Source organism: Sminthopsis crassicaudata, chromosome 5 (assembly GCF_048593235.1).
Source record: "Sminthopsis crassicaudata isolate SCR6 chromosome 5, ASM4859323v1, whole genome shotgun sequence".
NCBI classification, from domain to species: domain Eukaryota; kingdom Metazoa; phylum Chordata; class Mammalia; order Dasyuromorphia; family Dasyuridae; genus Sminthopsis; species Sminthopsis crassicaudata.
In genome coordinates, this window is record NC_133621.1 from 130,173,546 (window position 1) to 130,191,308 (window position 17,763).

The window sequence follows — 17,763 nt, forward strand, 5'->3', positions numbered from 1 at the left end:
ACATGGAAGTTATTTTAATTATCAAGATTCCACATAAAAAAATTGTCCATCATCCCTACACCCTTGGAAGGAGGTTAACAATACTAGAAATCAATCAATTAATGAACAAACATTTATAGAGATAAGCAATAGTAAGGTTGTAACAATTAACCTAATTTACCCATAATCCACATTCATTAAGCTGGAGAACAATGATGTTCTAGAAGCTACACATGTGATATATTTAGTGCTTGGAATACTCTGCTCTGACACATTGGGTTACACTCTATCTATTCCTCTATTAAAATTTTCATAACTTTTACGTCATGTTGATTTTTTTATACTTTTCATCTTTTGGGAAACTTCCAATTTTACTCTGCTTATTTTCTCCTAATTGAGAACCTCATATTATGTGAATGTAACCATAAAGAAATAAAAAAGTCCGGAAATCAATTCTATTATTCTGTTGTCTGTCTGCTTGAGAGACCATGGGTTTAAGCTTCCTTCTGTTATTTTTCCATCATTCCCACAGGGAAAGAAGGTTACAATCTTTAATAGGACCATAGCTTTAAAGCAGGGTGGTAACTCATGGCACTTATGTCTGCTTGTCATAATAAAATAAGATGATAGATAAATTATAATATCATAATATTTGAGATCACAAAATTCAACTCCATTTTATACATGATGAAAACACTGGTAGAGGTGGGATTGAAATTCAGTTCAAATGACTCCAAATCCATCATTCCACTTCTTAATCACCCATTCTTCATTCTACCGCCACCTATCCATCCAAAAGCTTTGCATGATTATCACTTATATATATTAAATGTTTTAATAATTTCATTTGTTTACAGGCTTTTTGATAAATGTTACTATATTTCCCCTGAATATTGTCCTGCTTTTCCAATTAAATTGTAAGTTCCGTAAGGACAGAGACTATATTTTCCATTTCTACAGTATTGTCCCACTGTATTAATATAATACTTTGTATATAATATATTCTCAATAAATGATCATAGATTAATATCATCTCTGAATGATGTTTCTATGTTGTAAGGTGTTTTGTTTTCTGATGGTCTTAGTAATGTCATCCATAGGTTATATGAGTGTTATAAAGCTTGAGGAATCAGACTGATGGGCAATGACTCAAAGAGGCATTTGATATGGTAATCAGGAGGTGCTAAAATACTAACAGGATTTAAGGATTTCAAAAGATGAAATTTACTTCAGGAGTCATATAGTCTTAATTCCAACTTAAATCAGAAATTATAATTTCTAGTAATGGTCATTTGCTAACTTTTAAGTAGTACTCATGTTTATTGTCTTACAGTTACATGCATGTATATTTTTTCCTTTGGGCCACTTGTTGCCCTCTAGTCACTTCTTTTATGTTTGCCCAAGACTTTTCATTTTAAGCAGTTAGTGCATTTGAATTAAAATGTTTGAGAAGGGGAGGAGGCAAAGAGGAGGAAAATATGACTAAAGATCTGATCTACCTAGGTTTTAGTATGGCATTTGGTGCTTATCTCCTAGGATCTTAATTGAAGTGTTCAAGCTGACTTGGAACTCACTAGGGTTTTGTGAATTGAACACCGAGGGAGGCAAAACAAACTTCATTGTCCCGAATTGTGGGAAGGAAGGCATCTCTGGAATGACCCAAAGGTCCAAAAGGTTCAGGTACATGTAAAACCTTTAATACATAACTGAATGAAAAAAGTTAGTAGAAAACCAAGGCAGAAAAAATGCAATGAAGTTTCTGTTCACTAGTTTCATAACATTTAGCTCTCTAATCAAATACCAGAATAGTTTCCCTAGGTTGTCAGAAAGACATTTGTATTTTGACATACTTGGAAGAAATATGCCAAAGTACCCCATAGAGTATAGTTTTACATTAAAGTGAAGGGTTGTTAGTTTTTATAAGTTAATTTTTCAACATCAGAGCATAATGGAAAAAAGCTCTGGATTTAGGGTCAGAAGAAATGGGCTTGCTCTCCATTTTAAAGTTCTATGACTTTAAAATCATAAATATTCTATCCTTAAATTAATGTACAGGGCAGCTAAGTGGCGCAGTGCCTAGAGCACCAGCCCTGAAGTCAGGAGGACATGAGTTCAAATGTGATCTCAGACACTTAACACTGCCCAGCCTTGTGAACCTGGGCAAGTCACTTAACCCCAATTACCTCAGCAAAAAAACAAACAAATACATAAATAAACTGACTTGTGATTTTGGGGCATTCAATTCAACTCAAAACCCTTACTATGTTCTAGACCCTGGGGAAGTAAAGTACATTCTTCTCCTCTGGGAGTTTACACCTACTGTGTACTTGTTTCATTTATGTGTATTAAGGTAGTCCCACTAGAGTATTTTCACAGTAAACTTTCACACAACTAGAAAAAAAAAGGAATAATTAAAAATACAAAATTTCATTTTTCTAAGTCTCAGTTTCTTCCCCTGTAATATTGTGTATAGGTGTGAGTAGAAGGGAGCTAGACCAGTGATTTCTAAGTCCTTTATAAATCTAAGATTCTGAATTTAGGCAACCTCTTTGGGACTTTTCTAACTCCATGACTCTATGGTGTGTATATTAAGAATAATAATTTTGGGGCAGCTAGGTGGCTCAGTGAATAGAGCACCAGCCCTGAAGTCAATAAGACCTGAGTTCAAATGTGACCCCAGTACTTAATACTTCTTAGCTGTGTGACATTGGGCAAGTCACTTCTCCCCAATTGCCTCAGCAAAAAAAAAAAGAGAGAGAGAGATAGAAAGAGAATAATATAAATATAATATATATTCATATAAATTAATAAAATTAATAAATAATTTAATTAATTAAAATTAATATTAATTAATAAAAATAAATATAAATCTTTTTTAAAAATTAAAGCCTAAAATAAAAATATCATAAATGCTATATAAATCATGAAACCTCATAAATAAAAAGTTTTCTTAAAAAGTAAAAATGTATATAAATATACTATAGAAATTTTATTTCTAAAGAATAAAAATTTTAGGTAGGTAGAATACGAAATTAAGCTAGAAACAATAGTAAGGTACTGTTGTTCTTAAAGGTCAAAACTAGTCTAATGTAGATAGTCCTGTACATTCCACTTGAATTTGTACATATCTATGCAAAGAGTTCTCATATTACAAGGAATTTTTAAAAATCTATGAATAAAACAGATTATTCAGTTTTCTCTGCCTTCATATTGACTTATTATTATATAATCTTTGCCAATTATTGCGACTGCCTGCCATATATATATATTAGAAATTTTCTGAATGGCTGCAGAGCATAAGCCTGATTTCTTTATTTTACTTAATAGTATTAAGAACATGCAAAGACTTGGATGACTTGATTTTTTGATTAGTTAAGAGATGACATCTGTTGTTCTTAAAGTTTATTCAAAACTGAAAGAATAACAGAGAGAGGATTAAGAAACTCTGATTACAGGAAAGCCCTATAGAATAGAATAGATTTAAGTTCTACTAATAGAAAAACCAAAGCTTGAAGAAGGTGGGGGAGGAAACAGGATAAGGATGAAGGTGTCAATCATATTCACTGTTACACATCTCCCTGCATTTTAGTTTATTTTCACGCCTGTTGAAGAGCTAACAGGAAGCTATTTTCTGACATCCCTAGAAATCTGTAATACCAGGAAAGGATCCAGAAGGGTTAAATTCTCTCTATTTTTATATATCTTTGTTCTTGCTACTGGTATTTGATTGTCAATGTAAATTGAATGTAATTCCTGGAGAGAATATTAATGCACCATTTTAAATAAAGCTTATTTTTATTTAAAAGTTATTATGATATTACTTAAGTTTCATATAGGTCGAATTAGGATTGGATATAAGGTTAGGCCATCTTATATTGCATTTGAGGAAGTCTTTCAAGTGATTAATGGTATTTTATTTTACAAATGTATATAAAAATAGTTTTCAACATTCATTTTTGTAAGACTTGGTGTTTCAGATTTTTCTCCCTCCCATCCTTATTTCCCTTATCCACGAGACAGTAAATTATCTTATATAAGGTAAATATGTGGGTTCCTTTTAAACTTAATTTTCATATTTGTCATATTGTGCAAGAAAAATCAGACCAAAATGGGGAGGGGGAAACCACAAAAAAAAAAATGTTGAAAATACTAAGCATCAATCAATATTCAGTCTCTGGATAAGGATAGCATTTCCCATCCCAAGTCTATTGGAATTGTCTTGAATCACCACATTGTTGAGAAGAGCCAAGTCTATCACCATTGAACATCACATAATCTTGTTGTTACTATGTTCAATGTTATCTTGGATCTGCTTATTTAACTCACCACCAGTTCCCGCAAGTATTTCCAGGTTTTTTCTGAAATCAGCCTGCTTGTCATTTCCTATAGAAAAAATAATATTCCATTACACTTATATTCCAGAACTTATTCAGCCCTAACTTATGGGCTTCCACTCAATTTCCAGTTCTTTGACACTTTGTAATGGGCTGCCTCAAGCATTTTTGCGCATGTGGGTCCTTTCCCCTCTTTTATGATTTTTTTTGAGATACAGATCCAGTAACAAACACTGCTATATCATAGGGTATGCACAGTTTGACAGCCCTTTGGGCGTAGTTCCAAATTGCTCTCCAGAATTGTTGATCTATTCACAGTTCCACCAACAATGCATAAGTGTCCCAGTTTTCCCACATCCCCTCCAACATTCATCATTATCTTTTCCTGTCATTTTAGCCAATCTGAGAAGTGTGAAGTGGTACTAAGAAGGTCTTTTTTTTCAAATCCATCCATACATTGTCCTCATTGGTCTCCCTTATAAAGTAGTTACACACCAGGAATCCTAAGGATAGCATCAACCAACAAATCAATCAACAATCATCTATTAAATGCTTCCTATGTGCTAGATTCTGGGGAAACAAATACAACATTGAGACATCTCTTGATCTTAATGAGCTTATACTCTAAAATTTTTCATGAGAATGAGGGTATATGTTTCATCACATTAGTGAAGACAAATCTTTTCTTCCTTAGAATCATTAATTTGGAGATGGAAGATGCTGCTGAGCTTATTTGAATATTTCCCTCTTGTATTATAGTTGAAAAGAGTACAGCTCAGAGAGATTCGTGACATCTCATATTTTTTAAGTGCCAAGTCAAAAAAAACAAGATTTGAACTCAAGTTCTTTTATACTCAGTCTTCCTTATACTTTCTCTCCCCACATTTGCCTATGGTTGTGGGATATTTAAAACTCAGGTCTTGAATTGATAAACTGAATGTCCAGTAGAGATCTTAAATTCAACACATCCAAAATTGAACTCAATATCTTTCCTCCTAAACTTCCCTACCTTTCCTACCTTCTCAATTACTGTACAGGGCAATAAATGGGAGTAATTTGGGAGCAGATCATGCTCCCATATCCTCAGACTTACAACCTAAGAGGCATTGTGGATTCCTCACTCTTTCCTCATATCCATCTGTTACTAAGGCATGTTCATCTCACCTTTACAGTACTTCTTAATTAAGCCTCCTTCTCTCTACTGCCATTGCCACACCCCTAGTGTGGTCCTCATCATCTTATACTGTGATTAATGCAATAACTTGTTGGGGGTTCTGAATTTCTGAAGTCTCTTCTCACTCCAATCCATTTTCTATTCAGGCACTAAAATAGTTTTTCTAAAGCTAAGGTCTAATCATACTCAGTAAATTCTATTGGCTTCCTATTGCCCCCAGGATTAAGTACAAATATGCTGTTTGGCATTTAAAGCCCCTCATGATTTAGTCCTCTTCTACCTTTCTAGTATTCTGGCCCTTCACTCCCCATCATGTGCTCTTTGATCCAATGACACTGATCTCCTGGTTGTTCTATGGAGAAGACTCTGGGCATTTTTTCTGACTGTCCCTCAAGCCTGGAATGCTATTGCTTCTCAGCTCTGCTTATTCATTTTCTCGGCTTCGTTTAAGGCCCAAGTAAAATTCCTCTTAATTCTGGTGCCTTTCCTCCATTAGATTGTAGGTCTCTTAAAGGCAAGGATTGTCTTTTGCCCCTTTTTTCATTCCCAGCATTTATCACAGTAAAGAATTTAATAAATGTTTATTGATTGGTGTTCTCCTGGGAATATATAACTCTGAGAATTGATGCAGAAGGGTAAATGTGGCTGTTCAAACAACATTTGATAAGGGTTATTGTGCCTCCCAGAATAGTATTATATGTAAAATCATAGGTCTGCAGTATACATTTGAAAAACAACATCAATAAAACTGTCAGACTCAGAGATTTCTTCTTAGGTCCACTTAAAACTATGAGAGAACAAACTGTCTGGACATCCAAATCTCTGAAGCTTTTCAAGATTTATAGAAAACACAGCTTACATATTCACTATTGAAATAACCTTTGGTAATATGCAACCCTCAATCATAATTTCTTTGTCTCTCCAAATTGGATCATTCAGTCAGATGAAATTATATGATTAGATCATTCTGAAAGCAGAGTAATTGAAATAGTGTACAAGAGCTATTTGCCAGAGCCTCAGAGTCTGAGGACTAAGAGATATATTCATGCAGGGTATTTATAGGTAACAGGATGCGGTTCTCTGAAGCTTCTTTTATAAATCTACCTGGCATATGAGAAACATCAAAAGCTAGTAAGTCTTCAATAGGATATAAGTTAGAGACTATTTCTTGTCCTAATAATAAGAAAGACCTGGATTACCAGGTCTCTGACATATATGTGACCATAAGTTCGTTATTTAATCTCTCATTGCTCTAGACAATTATTTAAAATGTAGGATTCACAGGAAGGTCCAGCCCCTATTAATATAAAAAGTGTTTTCAACAATAATCCCCTTTATCAGTAAAATTACAAGTTTTTCCTTCCATTGTACACCCAGAGTCTGACAGACTGCCTGTCAGATAGTAATCAGTTAGTCAATTAGAATTTTTTACATCTTTTTTATTTTTCAAAATACATGCAAAGATAGTTTTCAATATTCACTCTTGCAAAACCTTGAGTTCCATGTTTTTCTTCCTCCCTTCCCTCCTCCCCTCTTTCTTAGACAACAATTCAATATATATTAAACATGTACAATTCTTTCAAATATATTTCCACATTTATCATGCTGCACAAGAAAAATCAGATTAAAAAGGAAAAAAATAATGATAGGGGAAAAATAAGCAAGCAAACAATAACAACAACAGCAACAACAACAAAGATGAAAATTCTATGTTGTGGCCAACATTTAGTCCCCTTAGTCCTCTCTCTGGATGCAGGTAACACTCTCCATCACAAATCTATAAGAATTTACCTGAATAACCTCATTGTTAAAAAGAGCCAAATCCATCACAGTTGATCATCCATCACATTATCTTGTTGCTGTGTACAATGTTCTTTTGTTTCTACTCGCTTAACTTAGCAATATCAATTGGAATTTTGAAATTAGCCTATTTATTATTTCTTATAGAGCAATAATATTACATTACATGCATATACCATATAACTTATTCAGCCATTATCCAGCTGATGGGCATCCATTGTTTCCAGTTTTTTTGCCACCACCAAAAGAGCTGCTTCAAACCTTTTTGCTCATGTGGGTCCTTTTCCCTGCTTTATAATCTCTTTGGGATATCGAATTGGGGATAGTCTTAAAAGGAACACCTAAGAGTAGGAAGACTAGAAAAGGATTCTTACAAAAAGGACTTTATCTGAAATTTGAAGGAAGCCAGGGGGCAGAGGAGAGGATGAAAACTATTACAGACACCAAGGAAGTCAGGGAAAGTGCTTGGAGTACAGAGATGAATTGCCATATATGAAGAAGAGCAATAAAGCTAGTACCACTAGACTTCAGAATACATGGAATAGTTAAATAAAAAAAAACCAGAAAGATAGAAAGGAAACAGATTATGAAATTATTTAAAAGCCAAATTAGGGATTTCATATTTTATCCCAGAGGTTAAGCGGACCTCTAGAGTTTACTGAATAGGGAGGTGATCTGGTCAGATAGCATTTGAGGAAGATTGGAGATGGAGATGGAGATGGATTGTTGTGCAGGCTATTGCAACAGTCCAAATGTGAGGTGATGAAAGCCTACATCAGATGCAAGAAGTATCAGGGGAGGCAAGGGTGAGTACTCCAGAGATTCTAGAATGGTTGGACTACTTTAATATGGAGAAGAGAAAATGAGTTGTCAAGCTCATTGAATCCCATTAATGGCTTGTAGTCTAAGATTAGACCCACAATATGCTGAGATGACACAAAATAAGTCTACAGAGAAGTAATTCCAAAAGCATTTGTACACATTTTGCCATTTGATTGTCAGTCTCTAGTGCCTTAAAAACATTTGCAATGTTATATGGTAGAAAACTAAGTTTAGAATGAAAATCCTTTACCAACTACCCTGGCTGACCAAGAGGACTGAGTTAAATGTTTTCACTAAATTAGATACATGGCCAAATATTATTTTCATTGAAAATTTCAGATACCAACCAACCCTGAAGTTTTTGAGGTGTTTCAAAGTACTAATTAGGTTCACAAATGATGACCCAAGATAAAAGTCTTCTTGTACTGGTAACTTTTCTGGTAATCTATATTGTTAGATTGGGTAATATTCCTCATAGTAGACGCCCTTTGTTTGGTACATTAGTACTAAATCTTTCTCTTGTATCTAATTAGAAGTCAATTTTTATATCCCTTTGATACACCCTATCTGTCCTCTAGCTAACTGGAAATATTCTTAGCATTAATAACATGATGCTTTTGATCTATTATTGACATTTGTCTGTCTAGGAATGCTATTAACTCATATTACCAACAGTAGCTAGTCAATTTTTCTCAGCCAAATTGCAAGAAAAAGCTGGCTATGCTTGTTGCCTCAACTTCCTTCCTTCTCACTCACTCCTCAGTCTTTACCATCTGACTTCCAATTTCATTATTCAATTGAAAATTATTTCCTCCAAAATTACCAAAAGCCAAAGCAGAATAGGAGAGAATCTAACCTGAGTTAGGAAAATAGGATTGTTCTTTAATGCTTGCTATATCTTTTCAGTAAATAGCACTTGGTAACAGCTAAATACATGTCAATTAAGATTTATTAATGCCTAATATTTGTCAGTAATCTGCAGAGTAACCAAATCTCTCATCTAACACAGTGTCTTATACACATTGGGTGCTTAATAAAGTTTTGTTGAATCAGCTCATTGTTTTCCTCATTTTCAGTTAAGGTAACTAGCTGAAAGAGATTAAGCCACTTGCCTATGGTCACAAAACTAGTAATCTTCTGATGTGAGATTTGAATATGGATTTCCTAACAAGACCACCATTCTGTTAACTATACAGTAATACACAGCCAACAAGCATTTCACTATCAAAATGTTCAAAGGTCATAAAGAAAAACTAAACAAATGATGTTTTGTTCCTGAATGATTTAATCAGAAGACACAAGAGAAAAATAATGGAAGTTCAGGGAAGCTTTTCTTACCTTCACAGAAAATGTTACCCTTTATTAATAGCTAATCATTCCAAACATTTCACGTACATAGCATATCATTCATTAAACTGAAATATAAATTTTTGACACATGCATATATATATATATATATATATATATATATATATATATATATATATATTCTCTAATTTAGCACATTTCAAGGATGGTAAAAAAAAGATATAACTAAAAATATGAGTATCTTATTGTAATATGATGAGATTTCAGTCCTTTATAATGACATTTGACATACATTATGAAAAAGACAATTGTTCATGTATCTTCTAGTACTAATAGTTCATCAAAGTCATTGGGTCAGAGCCTTAGAAGTGAGGACCAGCTGAGTTATTGGCTCATAGTTGAAAAATCAAGGCATCTGAAAAGCTCATTTTTCATGAATAATACTTTAAGAAGGTCATCATGATAAATATAAAATGGAAGACTATCTTCAAAATATCATTACTAGAAGGAAAATAATAACACTTTAATTGGGAAAATAATATTTTATGTTCCACTTATTTTAAAAAGAAAAAAACTATGAACATGAATCATGAGCCTGAAGCTTGTTCTTTGGCTCAAAGTTTAGTGTGAACTTGTTTGAGATATATTTTTACATGTGTCATAATCATAGTTCTAAGGGCCTGCTAGATGATTTCCTCCAGAGAATTCCCACACTCATTCTCTCCACCCCCATTTATACAACATGTCTCTGATGAAGTAGACACTCTAATTTCTTCATTGAATGATGCAGAATGAACCTCATTCCAGTAAAAAGATGATCATAAGCAATCTGGGAAAGAGGAGGAATTGATTCATGCTCCAAATTGATATTGTGCTCCAAATCATATCTGAATACTTGGGGAACAATAATCCTGCTCTACTTTTTCACTGATTTGCCAGTGTCAAAATGTTTTTACTTAACATAATCACATTTCTCTTGGTCCAAGAGATAGAAAATAATTTCTTTTATGTTTCTTTTTAAAAATAATTATTCAATTACATATAGAAACAACTTTTAATATTTTTTTAATTTTGAGTTCTAAATTTTTCCTCATCCTTCCTTCCCTTCCTTTCTCATTGAGAAACCAAGTAAATTGACACAGACTCTCCATGTGCAATCATGCCAATCATATTTCCATATTAGCCATATTGTGTAGAAAACACAGACCAAAAGAACCCAAAAGCAAAAGATGTATGCTTTGACCTGTATTCAGACTGTAGTAGTGATTTCTCTGGAGGTAGATAGCATTTTTCATTTTAAGTCCTTTGGAACTATTTTGGATCATTGGATTGATAAGATGAGCTAAATCATTCACAATTGCTCATCATATGCTAAATGAAATGAGCAGAACCAGGAGATCATTGTACATGGCAACAGCAAGATTATTTGATGGTCAATTCTGATGGATGTGGCTCTTTTCAATAATGAGATAATGGGGGATCACAGCACAGCATTTTCACTTTTTTGTTGCTGTTGGCTTGCATTTTGTTTTCTCTTATTTTTTCCTTTCTGTTTTGACTTTTCTTGTGTAGCAATATAATTGATAAATTTATATACAAATATTGGATTTAACATATATTTTACCATGTTTAACATATAGTGGGTTACTTGCCATCTAGGAGAGGAGTCAGGGGGAAGAGGGCAGAAAATTGGAACATAAGATTTTGCAAGGATTAATGTTGAAAAATTATCCATGTGGGGCAAGTAGGTGGTGCAGTGGATAGAGCACCAGCCTTGAATTCAGGAGGACTGGAGTTCAAATCTGGTTTCAGACACTTAACATTTCCTAGCTGTGTGACCCTGGGCAAGTCACTTAACCCCAGCCTCAGGAAAAAAAATTATCCATGCATATGTTTTAAAAATAAAAAGCTTTTAAAAAATTGCTCATCATACTATATTGTTGTCACTGTGTACTTTGTTCTCCTGTTTATACTCACTTCATTCTGTACCAGTTCACCTAGTTTCCCAGGATTTTTTCTGAAAACATCCTGTTCATCATCTGTTACAACAAAGCTTTTTAAACTATCAGTCATGACTCTAGTGAGGTCACATAACTGAATATGGGGTCATATAATTATGATTTGTTATCAGCAAATATTTTATTTGCATGCCTATTTTATATACTTATAAGCCTGAGTTCATATAAAAAATTTCTTAGGTGAAAAGGATCATAAGTAGAAAAAATCCTGAACTATAGCATAATAATAAATTTATCATATACTACAATATTTCAGCCATTTTCTAATTGATGGACATCTCCTCAATTTTCAATTCTTTGCCACCACAAAAAGAGCTGCTTTAAATATTTTTGTACATTATCTTTTGGGAATACAGACCTAGTAGTGATATTGCTCAGTGAAAAGGAAAACATAGTTTTATCATTTTGAGCTTAGGTTCAAATTGCTCTCCAGAATTGTTGAATCATTTAACAATTCCATCAATAATGCATTTGTGTCCTATTTTGCCCACAAATCCTCCAACATTTGTCATTTTCCTTTTGTCATATTAGCCAAAATTATATGTGTTGGATAGTATCACAGAGTAGTTATTTTCATTTCTCTCATCAGTGATTTAGAGAATTTTTCATGATTGTGAATATTTTTTATGTCTTAGTCAGAAAACTACTTGTTCATTTATATTCTTTGACTATAGAATAATTGAAAAATTACTTGTATTCTTTGAAATACTCAGTGTGAAACACTCAGTTTCCACATATTTGAGAAACGATGTCTTTATCAGAGAAACTTCCTGTAATTTTTTTCATTTATGATTTCTGTATATTTCCCTAAATTTTGTTTTCTGTTATATTTCCTTCTATCTCTCTCTCCCCTTTAACCCTTGCTTCCAAAATGTTTTGCTTCCAACCACCACCTCCCCTAATTTGCTCTCCCTTCTATCAGTTCCTTTGCTTCTCTTGTCCCCTTTTACTCCCATTTTCCTATAAGATAGTTTTCTGTGCCCTAAAGTGTATATTTGTCTCATGACAGTGACTCAAATGAATTTCCCAACATCACAATAGGCAAAAACAAACTTTCTTAGTAACACAAAATAAAGTAGCAGATGTTTTTATGTCTCAAGGAAAGGGATCTATAAAATTCACAATAGTCGTCTACTGGTAGTCGTCTCCTGTATATTTCCAGTGGAAAGCTCTTCAATCCCATTGATTTGTGCAAAAGAAAATATACATTTTGGCAAACATAAGAAGAGAGTTCAGTGTGGAGGGAAAATAATAGTTGATAATACATGAAAAAGGTGAATCAATCAGTAAACAGACACTTTTAGAACCTACTACATGCCAGGCTAGGTGCTACATTATGAATAGACAAAACAAAAAATAAAAGACAAATCTAAGAGAAAACCTCCACATAAGTCCAACTCCTAAGCAGATAAACCAATAGTGAAACTTATAAAGAAAAAAGAAAAAGTAAATAAGTATTTCAGAAAAGAGTACAACACAATAAATAAATATTGCACTTTAAAGGAGAGTGAATTAACTCTTTACCAATTCAAAAGAAAATAAGACAATAATTTCTGTCAATTCCTTGAAAATACTACAGCACAATATAAAGAAAATGCAGAATTGTTTAAAAGAGAGAGAAAACTTTTGGAAAAAATTAGTCACTAATGCCTCGTATAGACTACTGAGTTTCCAATCTGCCACAGAATTTTCAGTCATTGATAAAATTGAACTTAGTTGATACATAAGCCAGGGATACTCAAAAAAGAAAATGATAGACTAATATCTCTAAAGAATATTGATGCAAAAAATTTGAACAAACATTGGTAAAGAAACTAAAATTTACCTATCAAAAAATAACACATTATGGCAAAGTTAGATTTATATAAGAATATACAGTTGGCTTAATATATTAGGAAATTATTAGAAAAGTATTAGGAAAACTTATAAATGTATTAAGATTAACAACATCAGCTAGCATTTGTATAGCTCTTTAACATTTGTAAAGTTTTTTTCTTGTTAAAAAAATATGACAACAAATACCAGTTCAAGAAAGCATACATATTAGTAGAAAAAATTATATTTGTGAATGTCCATCTTTTATTTCTTTGTAAATTATTCTTTTGTTCTCTGCTATGTACCTTTTTACTTTATTCTTTTTTCCCTCTTTCATCCTTCCATCACTCCTAAGCAGTTTATAGTTAAGAAAGGATATATTTGTGTATACATATATAGATATATACATACATACATACACACTTTTTTTTCCCTTCTAACTCTTTTTTTTTTTTTTTTTTTTTTTTTTGCTAAGGTAATTGGGGTTAAGTGGCTTGTCCAGCCTCATGCATCCAGGAAGTGTTAAGTATTTGAGGTAAGATTCGAACTCAGGTCCTCCTGACTTCAGGAGTGGTCTATACATACTTATATACCCCTATATATACACACACAAATATCTTTCCTATTCCCGCTATGACTCTTTGATTTAATTCTAATCCTAATTTGCCTTGCTTGTTACTTCATCTCTCCCCCACTATGGATCCCTCCTTTATCTTCTTCCCTCACCCTTTGCTTCCCTGTCTGCCCATCCTTCTCCCCTTATTTTTTTATAAATCTTAGAGGGTGCTATACCCTTCATTGTGTATGTGTGTGTGTATGTGTGTGTGTATGTGTGTGTGTATGTGTGTGTTATATAGTTGTCTATATAACCCATTTCTGGTGTAAGTTTTCAGAACTATGAGCTCTTTTCCCCCCTCTAATGCCTCTTTGTTTATTCTTCCTCTGTACTTCATTTATATGACGTCATTTCTATTTTTACTTTAACTCTGTCCCAGTCGTTCTGTTTGAGCTGTCCTATTGTTCATGTCAATCTTAAACATACGCTATACATTTCCCATGTAAAAAAAAAACATAAACAATTTGTCCATATTGTGTTCCTTGAGACTGATCTGTCATATTGGCTTTTATATGTTAAATTTTCTATTATATTTGGTTGATAGAGAGTACTGAAAATCTGCAAGTTCATTGAATGTCCTTTTTTCTCATTCAAAATGATAGATAATTTTGCTGGGTATGATATTTTGTGCATCACCCTTAGTACTTTTGATTGTCAGTAGATATGATTCCAGGACTTGTGATCTTTCATTGTGGCTGCTGATAGATCCTGTACAATTCTAATTGTAGCTCCAGTGTATTTTAATTATTTTTTTCTTGTTTCTTGCAAAATTTTATATGTGATCTGTGAGTTTTGAAATTTGTTAATATAAGGGGCAGCTAGGTGGCACAGAGCACCAGCCCTGAATTCAGGAGGACCCGAGTTCAAATCTGGTCTCACACACTTAACACTTCTTAGCGGTGTGACCCTGGGCAAGTCACTTAACCCCAGCCTCAAAAAAAAAAAAAATTGGCAATAGTGTTCCTACATGTTTTCCACAAAGGATTTCATTGAGGTGGTGATTTGTGGATTTTTTTCTATTTCTACTTTCCCTTCATGTTCTATCACTCCAGCACAATTTTCTTGGATTATTTCTTGCATTATTGTTTCAAAGTCCTTTGGTGTGTGTATGGGAAGACTGATGGAACTTTGGCTGATTAGGAATGCCTGACCCAGATGTACTGCAGAAATTTAGCCCTAGGTGAGAAGGAACCAGTATAACCAGTGAGTGCAGAAGTATGGGGCAGGGGTAATGCTGGCTGCTGGCACTTGCTGGAGGAGGGAGTTTTTGGTTTCGGGTTCCTAGTCAGAGGAAAGAGCTGAAGTAAAGCCATAGTCACCATCCCGCCCATCTCAGGTATTTATATTAATATCTCTTTTTAAAAAAAAATGAACAAAGAAGAAAGACCCCCACCATGGAAACATATACTATGGAAACAGGGAAGACTGGAGTTCATCTTCAGAGGAAGATACTGAATTTTAAAAAGCTTCTGTCCCAAATAGTAATATTAAAAGACTCCATGCCCAAAGAGAATTTATATAAAAACTCAAAAAAATTTTAAATCAAATGAGAAATGTGGAGAAATAACTAAAATTAAAATAAAAACCATCCAAAAATGCCAGGAAGATTATGGGGGGAAAAAAAGTTAACCAACTAGAAGAGATGCAGTCTCAAAGTCAAAAATAACTCTTTGAAAATTAGAATTGGGCAAGAGGAAGTCTATGAACTCATGAGAAACCAAGAAATAACAAAACAGATTACAAAGAAGGAAAAAATAGAACAGAATGTGCAACAAGAAAAACAATAGAACTGGAAAAGAGATCAAGAAGAGAAAAGATAAGAATAATTGGACTGCCTGAAAATTGTAAAGTCATTGCAAATATTATCTTTAATTTCATAATAACCCTGGGGAATAGACATTATAATTATGCCTATTTTATAAATGAGGAAACTGAGGCAAAGAAAAGTTAAGAACTTGCCCAGAGTCACAAAGATAATATGTAAATGAGCCTGAATTTCAATAATTCTAAATCAATTGTAGATTTCATGTTCTATCTACCATCCCATCTAACTGCTCAAAATCAACAAAAATTATATATCAATAGACACAAAAAAGCATTTAACAAAATATTACATGTATTTCTATTAAAACACACATACACTCAAGAATGTAAGAATAAGTTCACGTTTGGAAAATGATAAATAGTATCTGTCATTATAAGTTCAAAGGGATGAGCTATAATCTTTCCCAATAAAATGAGTGGCAAAACAAGAATATCTGTTGTTACCATTTTTTATATAATTTTGGAAATTTTGAATCTAATGATAAGGTAAGGAGAAGAAACTGAGAGAATAAGCATAGTTTAAAAAAAAGTCATATCACTTTTTTTCAGATGGCATGGTAGTATACTTAAGGCACCCTAGTGTGACCTAAAATTAATTGAAAGGAATCAATAATTTTAGTAATGTTGCAGCATATAAAATAAATCACAAATTATCAACATACAATAAAGTTCAGCAGGAAGAGATAGAAAGAGAATTCCATATCATATATGTACAAATTTATAAAATACTTGGGAGTCTATTTATCAAAACACATGTAGGAATGATATCATCACCACTGTTGACAGAAATAAAGACAAATAAGAGAGGCATAAATTGTTTGTTCATAGGCCAGATTAGCTAATATAATAAAAACTACAACACTACTTAAATTTATGTACTTATCCAATTCAATACTAATTAAATGATCAAGGAGTTACTTTATAGAAGCATAAAAATAATAAAATTCATGTGGAGGCCAAAACACCCTTCAAGAATCTCAAGGGGGGGAAAGGGGGAACAAAGTATGCTTAGTAGTAACATCCCAAACTATACTACAGAGCAGTCATTCTCAAAATAATTTGATATAAACAATTTGACAAAATTTTGTTTTTAAAATATAGATATCCATCTTTGGAATAGATTAGGTACACAACATATGGAAGCAACTTAACATAGACGACTGTTATTCATTAAACACAAAGATCTCAGCTACTAGGGTAAAGACTGACTACTGGGAGGAAAAAAGCTTCTGAGAAAACCAGGCAGCAGTTTTGAAGAAATTAGATTAAGACTAACACCTCACACCTTACATCAAAGCAAGATCCAAATGAATATTTGATTTAGATGTAAAAATTCATGTTATAAACAAATTGAAGAAACAAGAGGAAAAGGACTTTTTCGATTTATGGATAGATTACAAAAGGATAGAGAGGATCATAAAAGACAAAATGGATAATTTTGATTACATAAAGTTAAAAACTTTTTGCATAAACAAATCCACTAAAATTAAGCATAAAAGTGATAAAATTAACTGAGAAAATATCTTTGCAGCAATTTTCTCCAATAAAGCTCTCATCTCTGATGTGGTTCAGATTTATTGAATAACAACAATTGCCCAAAGGATAAAAATCTGTAAGGAAACTCAGACTGTCTACAGTCTTTTGAAAAATAATTCTCCAAACCTACTAATTAGAGCAATGCAAATTAAAGTGGGGATATAAAATTTTTATGCATGTTTTATTTATTTGTTATAGTACTTCTTACTTTCTTTACCTAGGCAAAGAAAACTGTTCATATATTTACTACTTATTCTAGGGGAAGAGAAGGAAAGGATAACAGGTTCTAGTCCCAGGTAGATACTTAGAGTTGAAGGACTTATATAGTAAGGCTGGAGTAGAAATAGATAGCCCATAGATACATGTCAAGACAGCTAAGTGGTATAATGGGTAGAAGTCTCATTTTCCTGAGTTCAAATCTGGCTTTAGACATAAAATCCTGGACAAGTCTCTTAACCCAGTTTGCCTCAGTTTTCTCATCTGTAAAATTAACTGGAGAATGAAATGGTAAACTACTGCAGTGTCTGTCAGAAAAGC

At 33.0% G+C, this 17,763-nt stretch overlaps 1 long non-coding RNA gene across 1 annotated transcript in view; it reads left to right on the forward strand.

Annotated features, from left to right (window-relative positions):
• LOC141543270 (uncharacterized) overlaps positions 1-17,763 on the forward strand; it is a 198,854-nt gene that overhangs the window by 158,823 nt on the left and 22,268 nt on the right. The window contains exon 2 of the long non-coding RNA XR_012482398.1: positions 13,726-13,785. This is a non-coding gene — a long non-coding RNA (uncharacterized LOC141543270). The remainder of the gene's footprint in view (positions 1-13,725; positions 13,786-17,763) is intronic.